The sequence below is a fragment of the Aphelocoma coerulescens genome, chromosome 12, assembly GCF_041296385.1.
Source record: "Aphelocoma coerulescens isolate FSJ_1873_10779 chromosome 12, UR_Acoe_1.0, whole genome shotgun sequence".
In the NCBI taxonomy this organism is placed as follows: domain Eukaryota; kingdom Metazoa; phylum Chordata; class Aves; order Passeriformes; family Corvidae; genus Aphelocoma; species Aphelocoma coerulescens.
Genome location: NC_091026.1, coordinates 6141361 through 6155310, shown reverse-complemented (window position 1 = coordinate 6155310; position 13950 = coordinate 6141361). Strand labels below are relative to the sequence as shown.

Below are 13950 nucleotides of genomic sequence, written 5' to 3'. Positions count from 1 at the left end.
ATGTTTGTAAATAATTTTGGTGGGAAGGGTGGGGGGAAAACTGTGACTTTCAAATACATTTTGAAATGCCAAGATTCCCTACCCAGCAGTAGTCTCATTTTGCTCTCAGCTCGTGGTATCAGCTCTGGTTACATAGAAGTTAATGCCACTGGGAAAGGACCTTAATGTCTTTCCCACTAATATGCTTTACTTTCAGGATGGTGAATTATTTAAAATGCTTTCTATGGCTTTAGTCTGCCCCAAGTCACAATCTCATATTTCGTTAATGTCAGTCTCATAATCGATTATTCCTTTTCTGGTAGCAGATGGCATCTCCTGTCAAGGACCAAGGTGCAGTTGATACCTTCCTGGGTGGTGATGGAGAACAGGGCAGATGGAGTCTGCTGTGATGCACCAGCTCAGACAAAGCTGGGGATGTCCATGACCTTCACGGCTCAGGGTGAGTAGGAGGAGAGCAAAGCCAACAGCTGAGCAGAGAATTACACCGGCCAACTGAAGCTGACACTGGGGTTGGTGGACCCTAGAGAGAAAGCATGGGACAAAACAGGAAAAGCCCTTTCAAGACAATGGGAGGCATTTGAATTTGAAATACCTTGGTAAATGCTGCTTTCTGGCACCTGGGAAAACTGCTCAGTAGTCATAGCAGGAAAAAAAAGTGAGGAATAATGTGTCCAGTGGAAATTCCTGCAGATCTTGGCTCAGCAGAGCATAATTGGAGACTGGAGCCTGCTTGGGACACTGGAGCTGCCACCTCCACCCTTGCAAGAAGTGGGATCTTGGATGACCACAAGTGGTGAGCTTGGGTGTCATTAAAATGCAACTCCTGCAGCAGCTCAGAGCCCGGAGCTCCCTGCTCAGCAGTTTCATCACACTGCTAGAGGGAAGGTGCCACCTACTAAGTCACCCAAGCCACTTCCTGCAGCACCTGTTTTTAGCTCACATCTCCTATCCCAGTAGTGGCCAGACCCATGTGGAAAGTGCTGGATCTGCAGCACCTGTTGCCGTTGGGCTGGATGCAGGAGGAGTAACACACAGAGGGAGTAACGCCTGTGCCCTGGCCATGGGCAGAACCAGAGCATGGCCCTGTTCCGCAGTGGAATGCACTTCTCCAGCACTTGGCCAAGCCTAATGGATGACCACTGCTCCTGGACATGGACTGGAAGACAGGCAGAGACATCTCGTGGGCTGGCGGGAGCCTTCAGCGGGGAGGAGGACTATGACCCTCCCAGCTGCCTGCTCGCTCCTCAGCTTTCTCTTTCTCAAGGGCTTCAGGAAGCTGCAGAGATTCTGAGATTTTTCTTTTCCCCTTTCTTGAAAGTGTGGCTAAAAATAAAGGGAGTGTTGAAATCAAGCCCAGCCCAGAAAGCAGAGTGTGTAGGTGTGATGCAAACCAACACCTGGGGCTGTGAAGCATCCTGGGGGAGCTGGCACCCATCTGGCAGAAATGTTCTCTCTTTCTACTCACTCTTTCTTTGGCATCTTGTCAAAGAGCACACGAGATGCTGAACCTTAAGTAATCTTGTTTGAAAATGACCTAAGCATGTTGTTCTGGTTATGAGGAGAAGAGAACAACGAGAGGACAACAGTTTTCATTTGCAAAACTCTCTGGGACCCCTGAGATACTACTGTTCTCTCTGGTTTTATTTCCTGGCTGAAGGTTTCTAGAGGTGGATGGTAGAAAACAGTGATGGCAGATACTACTTTGAGGTGGTGGACCAGAATCCTTCTGAGGTTTGGCCCCTGCCAGGTACAAATAGAGCAGCAGACAACATGCAGTGCATGGCGGTGAGTTCTTGGACAGAGTCCAATGGAAAGGAGCTCCTTCAAGTGTCATAAAACCAGGGAGCTTCAGCTTAGAAGGTGTAAGGAAGGCTGCTGTGTCTCCTTAATTACAGGTTTTCCATGGCTCCACAAGGTGGACATGCCAGCCCTACCAGTGCCCACTCACTCACACCCTCCCAGTAAGCATGGTGTCTGTGGACACCAGCCAAAGAAAAAGCCCTGAGTGCTGCCAAGACCCCATATTGACCTGCCCTCCCCTCATCCAGTGCCCTGGCTGATGGAAGTGTAAGGCTGGAAGTGGTTTATTCCCCAGCAGCCCTTTCCTGCTTATCGGGAGCCAGTGGTGGGAGCAGGAGCTGCTCTCAGAGAGGGACCCTGCAAATCCTCGGATGAACGCCCCGACCGAGAGCCGTTTCCCAGGGGGATCGGGGTGGATTGGATAATTAATCACAGCTTGTCTGGGGGAGGATGAGGAAGTCTGAATAAAGGTGTTAATGGCTCTTAAAGGCTTTCCTGGTTTGCAGAGGGTGCTACCTCAAACAGATTATCTGGAAATATTATTAGCTGGAGTGGGAAAGGGTTTTTTCCTCCTCTAGGCTCTTTGCAGCAACCCTAAATCTGCTTGAGCTGTGGAGACAGGTTTTATTGTGCCGGGGGAGGTGGGGGAGAGGTGTTGGCTGTCAGTGGGTCAGCAATTAATTGGTTTATTCCTTTCTCACGGTCATTTTCTAACCAACATCAGCTAAAGCCCCAGTGCCCACTTTGTCCCAGCTCAGCAAACAAGAGCCACAGGGATTTGCACTGAGGGGACCTCAGGCCACGAGATTGGCTTTGCAGGGGCTGCTGGGAGGTCCCTTGTCCTGCCAAGCCTCTTTACCTGTTATCTCATCTTAGGAGGAGGATGTGATTAGTGTTTGCTGCCATGGGGTGTCAGCTGAGGGATGAGAACCGTGTGCCAAGAGGAGGAAAGAGCTGCCACGGGTGGATGGTGAGTGAAAGCTGAGATCTGCCCCTTTTGCTCCAAAGGAAACTTCCCTTCAAATGTCTCTGTGGCCCATTAGTTCAGACAAATGCTCTTGTTCAGCCCTGTGCTACCTTCTCTCCTGGCAGAAGTGACCCTTGATGAAAGTGGGCTCTCCTCCATCTGCTGCTGCCATCTGGGAAATCATTTCTGATTAATCCAGCTTTATTGAAACGACATTCCTGTTTACCTGTGGCTTTGTTACAATTCTAGAGTCTATCCAGGTCAGAAACAGAGGGTGCCATCAAAGCAGAAGCCTCGTGCCCTGCCAGCTCAGCCCAGTCTCTGCCAGCAGCTCTGCTGTGGTGGGTGGTGGGGCTGTGCAGGCACAGCTGTGCCAGGCAGTGGGGCTTGCTGTTCGCCCAGTAATTGCTCTGATGGAGCACTTCGAGGTGAGAAATCACCTTTCAGGCCAGAGCAGGGATAGAGAAAGAGCACAGTCTGAAGGATTTTGATAGTTATAGCTTGGCATCATTTTGGCTGAGAGAAAAGCATAAATTTTGAGTCCTAGAAAGGTGTTGGAGTGGGGACTGTGAAACTGCTGGTGCAGGGTAGTCCCCTCTCTGAGCCTGCCTGGCCTCCACAAGGCCTGCTGGGCAAGTGGGAGAACCCCTCCATGCATAAATTAATTTGAAATTAGATTGTCCACAGGAACATTCCCTGTTGCAGTGCTCCTACTTCTCTTCCAGCTCTTCCTATATATTTAATAGGAATTAGGCACTCTGAGCAGAGTCCCGTGGGCTGCTTTCTTCGTGGTTGCACTGATTTCCAACAACTAAGTCAGCCCCAAAGAAATCCCAATGACAGCAGCAGATTTCCAGGTCTCCCTTTTTCCTTTACAGGAGACTGTCCCTCTCCCACACAAAGCAGAGTGAGCCCAAACCAGATCCCCATCCTCCACTGGGATTAACCTGCAGGGATGACGAGAGAAACAGAGTGAGTGCCCAGCCCTCTCCAGAGCTCAAGTGCAACAACACAGGCTTCACCAAAGGCCTTCAAGCCAGCCTACCTCTCTGCAAAGTCTTTGTCCCTTTCTCTTGACTCAGGGCTGGAAATAATGACAGGTATGGAGAATCCATTAAAAAGAACTAAATAACCCTCAGTGCAGCACTGCTGGCTCCATGAGCACTTCTCCAGCTGCTGGGAGACTGCAGCAGCACTCCCTGGAGCGAGCAGACACAGGTGGTGCTGGCATTTGTTTGGAAACAGCCCAACAGTGAGAGGAGGCTGAAATTTCTGTTTGTTTGGGCCCTTCCCCTCTGCCATGGGACCTCTCATCAAGCTCTGTGGTTTCCAGACAGCCCAATGTGTGTCCCAGGTGGGCAGAGGCTCTGGGCTCGGTGATTTGAAGGAAATGTTGGCAGAGCAGGGAGATAATCTGTTTCCTGAGTTAAAATTGCTTTTTCCTCCCAAATGGTCCTTCAGGATTCACAGAGCTGTTAAGAGCAGAGGGGAATCTGGCTGGGCAGCCTGCAAGGCAGTGGTGGGATGGAGGGGAAGGGAGTAGGCACTGTCTGGCGGGCACTGGAGACCAGCACATTAACCAGGGGAAGGGAAAGTTGGCCAAGGGCTCCAGGGAACCCTAAAAGCTGCACATGTGGTTGAGTAGCTCCCATGGGCTCATACTGAACCCAAGAGCTGTGTCCACACCCAACAAGGCAAAATTTTTCTCCAAGGGCTCCTGGAGAGCACAGAGCAAGCAGGAACCAGGAGAGGGACAGGCTTTTTGATGTTGGACTCGTTACTAGGTTAAGTTAACCCAAAAGCAAAGGGTCAGTGTTTCTGGTCTTCAGTGTAAGCCCTGAACTAAGCCAAGCTCTTGCATGTTCAGGCGTTCCTTTCCTTCCTGTAGGATGTTCCTGGTATCACATTTCTCATGGAAATCAGCCATGGTGAGGAGGGTGGCACACTGAACCTGATAGTGCTTGATAAGGCAGATTGATGCTCCAGGAGGACTAACTGGACAGCTGGGTTTGTCACAGGCATCTCCAGCCGTATTGCCCCTGTGCCCTTTGTTTCCCTTCAGCCCTTACCTCTGCAAAGCAAGGTGGACTGTAGCCACTGGCACTGAATGCATGGAGCTGGTGGTCTTGTGCTGCCCACTGCAGTGATAGATACACATAATGGACACGATGGAGAAGAGACCAGCCACTTGCTCTTGCCTTGAAAAGCCTCCTGTTGCCAGGGAAGGAGCAAGGCTCACACCCCAGCTTATGTGTCATCAGTAACTTCTCCTGCTGTTAAAATTACGTTGTCTCTCTTAATCGTAAAAGGCTTCATTTCCCACACTGGAAAATGAATTCAGCACTGTTGGCAAAGCTGGGGGCTGGGAAGTTTTAATTACTGTTTGCACAGTGCTCAGGGGTGAATGGTGCTGGAGGCCTGGGAAGGGTTATATTATATAGTAGCAGTTACTTATATTTTATTTTATATGTGAGCTCTGAGGTGTTGTCAGCAGCTCCTTCCTGATGGCCCTGCAATGGGGCTTCCTAACACAAGCAGTACAAATCCCCCCCTCCTGTCACTCCTCCAGTTACTGCTGCTGAGCATCACTGCAGGGCAAAAGGGGGGCCTAAAAAGTCCAGTGCCCACCTACAGCCAAAATAAACTCAACCAGAGCTTGCCTGTAAATACCCACCTGCTACACAGGGAAGAAGAGCCCTAAAGCTCTCCTCTCAAAAGCCCTTTCCCATTAAAACATCTCTTCCTCAGGCAATTCAGCCACATCCTGCATTAACCTTCCTGCTCCCTCCTTGTTCAGAACAACATCTCCTTAATTATAATCCATCAAATCCCTCTCTCCTCCACCTGGAAAGAAATGGGATTTGGGGGCAAGGAACAAATATGAAATCATAAGTCTATTTTCATGGGAAAGGAAATCAATCCAGCACCCTGCTGGGAGCCCTGCTTTGCCTAAACCCTGGCAAAATGCAGTAAGAAGTTAAGGCTCTTAGCAGGCGAGCACTACAAGAGCTCTATTAAGCACAGCTCAGGTCTTTGTGGGCAAGTGCTCCCGCTGCACCCGGCACTGCACGTTTGGCACAACGGGGCGATTGTGGCCACTCCGGCATCGCACCCTGCCAGGACCCTCTGCTTGGGGGACAGGCTGCTCAGCAGCCCCTCACAGGCCAAAGCCAGTGCTTTGGGAAATGATTTTGCAGAGGGATAGGAGTGTTTTGATATTGGCAAAGTCCTGGGAAAAGGACACATTAGTTATCAATCAGTGTGTGTACGCCATGTGCTCAGCTGCAGGCGTGTGATGGTGTCTAGGCTTGTGATGCCATCCACATGAAAATCAGTGAGGGAATATGATCACTCTGACCTAACGTTCTCTAGGGCTTTTGTCCCCCACACCTGTGTTTTGGTGGCACACTTGGTTTGCTGACAGATACTTCTGAAATATTCCACTGACTACTTCAAAGGACAAAACTGGAGCTACTTAAAACTTGCCAAAGCTTCCCAAATGTGAAATCCTCTCCAAAAGACATGCCTTCCCTCTCTAGCCATCTGTCACCTGGTGGTTCCTCCTGAGTGGTGGCTCCTGGGATGGTGGGCAGCCCCTTACTGCCTGTGCCAGGCACAGTGGGCAGGGCTCATAGCCCAGGTGAGGCCCCCAGGGTGAGGGCAAAGCCCAAGAGTGACAGTACTGACTCTTGGGCTTTGCCAGTAAGTGACATGCCAGCACTGCTTCTGATGTTTTCCTCCCAATCTGGGACAGACAGAAGGCAGCAAGAAGTTAGCTGGGCCTCTTTGCCCCTGATGCTGCTGCTCAGGAGGGTTTCAATTACTGCCAGGTACTTCATGGCTTCTGCCAGGGGGCTGCTGTGGCTTGCCCAGGGCAGGTGGTTGTAGCTCTGATGGGTTACCAGGCCCCGTCACTGAAATCAGGCAAGGAACGCATTCACCAGTCCTTCCAGCAGCACCAGAGTGTGCCAGGGTGTGATGGAGCCAGCCCAGCCCCACAGCAGGGAAGGACAGAAAGGCACAAGGGTGACAATCCAACTCATATCCTGCCAGTGCTTCCCCACTGCTGAGCAGGTGTCAGAGGAATGTATTTTGCAAAGTGTTTGTTCAGTTTGGAGTAACTTCTGTTCTCTCCCAGGATATTCTTCTCTTCAGCCTGCCTGGCATAAAGTGGGGAGGGATTCAGTGTGAAGCCACAAAAGCAGTCTTGAGGAAGAAACATATTGCCTTCTGTCTCCCAGCCCAGAGATCCAGAGGGAAGGGGCTGTCCATGGATGTTCCTTCAGGTTCCTTGCATCCTAGGCAAGGCAGCACCCCTGGGTGCTCAGCACTCCCTTTGAGTGAGGTTCTGTTTGAGTTGGCTGCCACTGATCCCAGCCTGTCTTCAGCTCACAGATGCTTTTAACTTTTTGGGGAGGGGTCGGCATGGCCAGAAGCTGCTGAGGACACTGCCACGATTCAATCACGTCATGCTCAGGGCTGTGTGTAAACACAGCAGGGAAACCAGGCCACATCTCAGCCCAGCTTGGCTGCCTGCCTCGAGGTCCCCATCACCCAGAATCTGGAGCTCACCTCTTTTTCCATTACCTCTAAGCAGCAGCAGTGAAGGTTTCAGTGATATTTCCTAAAAATAAAAGTGTCAACAGAAAGAGCCATTTAATAACATGAGTCTGTGCATCTTTGGGCCCTGAGCAACCAACAAGCTGGGAGGATAAATGCCAAAATAGCCCAGGAGTGTGAAGGTAAGAGTCCCAAACTGCCCATGGACCTGCTCTCCCCAGCGTCACCTGTAGCAGGAGAGCTGTTTGAGGACTGTTTTCCCTTCCTCCCTAGGCAAATAGCCAGTTCTCTCCAAAAACAGTCCATCTGTCTGTTACCCTGCTTGACAGAAAAATCTGTATCTGGAAACAAGAAATAAAACTTTTGTGACCCTGCCAAGATTCCTGTACTGTGGCAGTGTAGGGACCAGTCACTGTTCCATCACTCACAGGGGGTGTTAATTTTCTGTTCTGGCTTTCATTGGGAAAGGATATAGGCACCCTGTGTTAGACAAGGCTTTGCTAAGCAGGAATGCATAAACCCAGTTCATAATATCCTTAAATATCAGGAGTGGCGTTGGATTCAAAACTCAGGAGGTGTCTTGACAGCAGCACAGGAGAGAAACCAGAGAGCAAATACTTCGTGCAGCCTTTTGGGGAATGAGTGAACAAGCCAGAGTGTAAAGGTAACAAAATTAGCTCATTCTGGCAGTTCAGGAAATGTTAAACCCCTGCAATCCAGGTTTTTGGGGAATAACCCTACTTGGCATTCTTGCCTGCCGTTCTCAGGCCCTTATCTGTGCCCATCAAAATCTTTGGCTGGATCCTTTACAGGAGCTGGGGACAGGAGCTTCTCCCCAGCAGCTGAACACAGATGGTGAATTCTCAAGTAATGAAAGCATTAACCCATGTATGAGCTGCATTAACCCATCTTTTGTGCCCCATCTAAGTTAGCAGGTCTAAAGGATGTGCTGCATGCTCACGGAGCCCAGCTCAGTACAGGAACAGGGCATCTGAGGACATCAGGAGGACAGTGAAAGCCTTGTCATACAGCCTAAAGTCTCACAGCAAGTGTCTATTAATAAGCCGTGCCCACGCTTCCTCCAGGTATTTACAGTGCCCTTTCTCCCTGTTAGCTTTGAAAACCACAGCTCTGTTCCACAGAGCAAGTCCTTTTCTTTTAGTGATGCATTTGGTGCCACAAGTGCGTTTGACTGGGGCTGTGTGCTGGTAAAAGCCTGCCTCATTTTGGGAAGTGAGCAGGATTTCCCTTTAAAAATGATCTCTGTCTCCGGATGAACAGTTCCAGCCTGTCCTTCAGGAGCCTCCGCTGTGGAGCCAGTGGCTGGCTGGCTTTAATGCTGGCTGAGGAGGGGAGCCACTGAGCCCACGAAATAGAGTGGTGACAGCATCAGTCCAGCCAGCAAGGTCACCTCCCCCTGGGCTGGTTATGCCAGGGAAAGAGGGACAGGTGGGGATTCCCAGGTGCTTGGAAGGGGATCTTTGGAGGCTTGCTAGTGTATGGGGACCCCCAAAAACCGTGAAGGGTGGATGGTTTCTTACCCTCGCCCAGGGCAGAGCTCCTTGTGCCACACTGATTCTTGGGCAAATAATAATAAAACTGGCATAGCTGCAAAATGGGGCCCAGCTGACAGCTGGGATAAGCCTGGCCTGTGAGTCAGGTTGGGCTAGAAAAGTAAGGAAAAAAGCATTTTCAGCCTAGGGAAACAATAGGAAATGAAATGGGAATTGGGACCTCTGAGTACCTCCACCTTTCCCCAAGGACAGCTCTGGGGTGTAGAGAGCAGTTCCCAAAATCCACCATCTGTTATAAGTCAGTTGTACCCTCTGAAAAATGTCTTTTTGCTGTTAGATGTGCAGTTGCTGCTGGAGTGATTCCTTCCTTTCAGCTGGAGCTGGAGACAAAGGACAGAATCATTGGTAATGAGCTATTTGTGGAGAAATTGATCTTGATTTGCATCACTAATACAAGGCAAGATGGTGCCATGACTTTCTTACCATGGTTAAGGACAGCACTCAGAGGAGGTTGAGATCCTTGAGGTCCTGTGAGTGTCAGGAGCACGTTTCAGCATTGCTGGGTTGCAAGAGGAGAATCCAATTTGCCTCACTGGAAAAACAGCCCCGCAGAAACCACAAGAACTCGTCGTTCTGGTCAGGCCCCTGGATTTTGTCAGGATTTTTTGAATACTCCTTCACATTTAAAATTCCCATTGAGCTGTCTTGCAGTTTGCAAGGCAGATTGGGATGGAGCAGGTAAGCTGGCAAGCGGGATTGCCCCAGAGCATCAAACTGTATTCAATTAGCCCCCCGTGCCTGCAGGGACATGGTGCTGGCAGCTCATCACCCCTCCTGGTAAATTAGATATCGCACGGGGGCTTAGTCACACTGGGGAAGTACAAGGCTCTCAACTTGCTGAGACAAATTTCTCCCAGCTTTAATTAGCCGTGAGATGCTGAAGTGCCTGAAGCTCTCTCTCTGCCCATGTTTACACTCCGTGAATCAATACAGTTTGGACTGAGGTCTCCAAATATTTGCAGTTAGCAAATATTGCTCTGTTTTGCCTTTCCAGCTCTCTGCAATTAGCTGGAAAACACTGGTTTGTATCCCCAGTCTTTTCAAAAACAAAAGGGTGCATGTTCAGGTCCCAGGACTTCAGTAGGAGAGCCAGTGCTGTTCATCCAGCATCTCTGCTGTGTGCTGGCTCAGTGTCACCCCTGAAAAGAAATGAGAGGAGGAGAGGCTTCCAGCACCCCGAGGCTTGAGCAGGGACCACTTGGCAGGAGCTGCTAATACAAGTGAAGGATCCCTTAACATTTGAGACTTGATCCTGTCTTTGCTACGTGGTTTTTTTTTCCATTTGAGGGCCCTCTCTCCTTTCCACATCCCCTCCCCTCCCCTCATATTTCTCTTACTGACCTGATGACATCTAGGTAACTGAGGTGCCATTCTGATGGTGGCATGAAGGTTCCCATCCAGCCAGCTCACATTTGGAGGTGCTGTACTTTTCCCTTCTTATCTGACAGCAAATGCACTGAAAACCTTAAAAATAATCTGCATTTTAACCATGGTCATGCTAAACAGCTTTTAGGACGTAGTGATGCAAAAGATGCAGTGATGCAAAGACCACTATTGGCAGTTGTTAAATAATAGTGTTTAATTTTCAGTAACAAAGCACACGAAATCCATGTCACATAAACTCTGCTAAGGGTAAGTGCTGCTTTCCTATAAAAATGCACAACATTAATTTAAAGATTGGAGGTCTGCTGACCCTCAGGTTGTTGTACAACCATTGTTATGTGTAAAAACGGATGTGAGAGGCAGCCCAGGTGGGTTTACATGTTTGTGCTGGCAGCAGAGAGCTGCAGTTGCTCGGTGGGGACGGATGGGTTTGAACACGCCTGGCACAAAGGCACACGCTTAAAAACCTCCAGCTCATAAGGACTCATCCCTGTTCCAGGGGCTCTGTCTGAACCTGACTGCAGTGAGCTGTGCCAGATAAGGCTGGGACACTCACCCTCATCTTGGCTGCTAGTGACTGTGGCACTGACTGCCAGCAGCGGCCGTGGCAGTGGCCACAGAGCCCTGGCCGGTGGCAGCCCTGCCTTGGCACTGGGGAAGCAGCCCCAGCACAGCAAGGGGGCAGCTTGGCTCCGTAGCAGGGGAGAGGAAGAACCTGTTTGGCTCTGATAAATTATGCTGCTCTCCTCAAGCTAAAATGGAGCTTGAGCTGGTACTTTATTTCTCCCACCCAAGGCTCAGAAAATGGAAGCTGTGGTTGCTGGGATGTTTTCCTTTGCCAAGCCTCTGCATGGCTCAGTTTTAGCAAAAAGTAAGCCCAGCCCCTGAGACATCTGTGTCGAGGATGTGATCCTTGGTAAGGGTTCAGCATGTATATGTAAGCCAACACAAGCGACAGGGGTGCAATCCCATTGCACAGCCTCATGGGTTTCTGCCTGGGTTATAGCAGTGTGAAGGAAAAGAGGGGCAGGAATAAGAAGAGGAGACAAGGAGGTGACCCTGCTGTCAGGAGAGCAGAGGCCCAACCCTGCTGCTGTGGTTCATCAGGGTGATGTGCTCGTTTGGACCCTCCATCCAGCACTAGGTCCAGCATCTTTGCTGGGAGGTGCTGCCCAGCCCATCGTGCCTGGCCAGGTGCTGCTGTGACAGTGGAGCTTTGTCATTCACATTGTGTTGCACCTTGGAAAGGCGTTTGCTGTGTGTGCTGTTGGTTGTGATACTGGGGATTTTAGAGGGTTTTCTCTTCTGCAATTACCAGAGGGGCTGAAAGGCACAAGTTCTGTAGTATGTGGTGTTTTATCTTCCATCTGTCTCTGGGCTGGAAGAAGCCAAAAAGGGAGTAGAGGATTGCATTTACCCCTTCTCCCAGCGTGGGTTAGGAGAAGCAAAATGATAAATCAGGAGACATTTCAGCACTTACCTCTTGTTTTTACAGAAATCACTATACATTACAAGTGCCTTTGCATATTTTATAGCACTTTAAAAAGCCAGTGTAGCTAATCTGGAAGTTGGCTTGTTCAGAGAAACGCAAAACATGTGCAGCCATAAAAATCCCTCATTTGATGTCAAGCTATTGCATTTTCAAGTGTCTGAAAGGCAATCACAATTATGCATCCAAAGAGTTTGCCTTGACTCACCCCAGCTCCTCCTGGCTGGTGAGAGCAAGATCAGCAGAGCTTCTTCAAAAGTTGTGTGGAGTTGTTGCCACATGGGACAGATGTTTTGGTAACAAAGGCAGCTCCATCCAAGGGCTCACCTTTCAAAGAGGGGCAGTGTGTTTTTGAGCAGTCGGGAAAGGAAAGGTAGTCTGGCTGAAAAGGGCATAAATAAGCCAGGTGACACCAAAAGGTTGGAGGACTAATGATCCTGGAGGAGCTGACATCCCTCTCACATGGAAACGTGGCTCATGGAGTTTTGGGGTAGCAAAATGCTGTCCCATCTCTGGGAGATGGTGAAGGGTTGGATATTCGTAAGTTTTCTCTTCTCTGGTTCTTGCTACTACAAAATCTGTGGGAATTTGTTATTTTTGGAAAGGCTGCTTCTCTCGATCAAGAGGTTTAGCAGTTACTGGTGGTATCTCTAAGATCTGAATATGCATGCACAGATACTCAGGGTGATCACATAAACCCTCATCCCATGGAAAACCAGACAGAAAACTGGCCTTTCCAAGTGCCAACTATCACTCTCAGGACTGTTCCCAGGTCCCCTTTTTATTGTCACTTGGACATTTGCTGTGCTGGATTGCTGGAGGGCAGCGAGGGGAGGACAAGTGTTGGGGTTAATAGTAAGGGGTGCTGCTTGTCTCCAAATGTCTTGTTCTGCCCTGATCCAGGTGATGACCAGGTCATCTTGGTCCCTCTTCTGCTGCAAAGAGCAGCTTGGCCAGGCCTCATCATGTTACCAACTTCAGAAATTGTTCCATCTGTGGGAGGAAAGCAGTCTTCAAATGGGGGTTTGGGCGTGCCGGGTGTGCGGGTCCAGGCAGGGGGACAGCTGAGGGCTGGCCCACGTGGCAGTGGCAGCCTGTTCAGCTGGAGCAGAGGACAGCAGTGAGCTGGCAGTAGCAGTTGGTGTATTTCCTGCCTGTAACCTACTTAAGGGGAAAACTGAAATCTGTTGCAGGAACAAGCAGCCAGGAGCATTGGATGCTGCTGGAAGGAGGAGTATGATTCAGCCACCTGAAGGCATCTCCCTGTAGGAGAATTACCTTCCCTATAAAGCAGCAGGCGTTGCTCTTAAGTGTTATCAAGCCTAAATCGGTTCCCTAGGTGACATCCCGGTAAGTGGATTTCCCAATTAAGCACATCCCGATTAAGTGGGATGTACTGTAATTACAGAGCGCTCAGCACTAGGAGCAAATCAGATCCGTTTGCAGCAGAAGGGCCAGATTGAAGCTCTTCCCCAGTCTGCAGTGGGCTGTACCCAGGCATTTCTGTAAGCATGGATGTGGGCAGGCAGGAGATGGGATTCTGCAGCCACCCCCGCCATGCCAGTCAGCGTGCTCCCTGCAGGAGGAAGAGGCTGGGAGGAAGCCCTGGTGCCACACATTTTAAACATTCTGATAATGGGAGCATCCTCCTCTTGAGGTGGCACTCGTGTCTCCTGCTAGTCCACAATCTGCTGGATGAAGCTTTGCTCCTGCCAGAGAAAATACCCATTAGCAGAGATGGCTGCCCCCGCCAGGCAGACAGTACAGAGCCAAATCCCCTCTGCACAACCCAGGGCAGCTGGCTTTTCTGTCATGGCTCCCTGCCCATCCTTCTGACTTCCTCTTCAAAGGTGTCCCACTCCCACCATGAGGCCTCATGGTCCTGGAGTCACACTGGGGCTACTTAAGCCCACTCCTCCAAAGCTTTGTGGTTCCCAGCTGCTACCGGGACATCATGGGGGAGAGGAAGAAGATGCTCCTTTGTTTTTTGTCTGTTAGTGAAAGGAAGAAGAACAGAGCATTTACTGCCTTGGACGGGTCAGAGCAATTTTAGCTGGATGGGGATATGAAATCTAACTGGAGACCTTCTGGTAATTAACTGGTCAAGGCAACAATTAAACACTGGAGATAGGAGGTCAAGTGTAGATGGGGTGCAATGGGAGGTAAAATCTGTGTCA

General features: G+C 50.0%; 1 long non-coding RNA gene across 2 annotated transcripts in view; it reads left to right on the top strand.

Moving 5' to 3' along the window:
* Window positions 1–13950, top strand: part of LOC138117354 (uncharacterized) — a 234995-nt gene that overhangs the window by 199745 nt on the left and 21300 nt on the right. Inside the window, exons 5-8 of one of the 2 annotated variants that reach the window (XR_011154617.1) lie at window positions 306–439; window positions 2677–2770; window positions 3646–3867; window positions 12967–13123. This is a non-coding gene — a long non-coding RNA (uncharacterized lncRNA). The remainder of the gene's footprint in view (window positions 1–305; window positions 440–2676; window positions 2771–3645; window positions 3868–12966; window positions 13124–13950) is intronic. The other variant, XR_011154618.1, reaches the window with a different exon arrangement.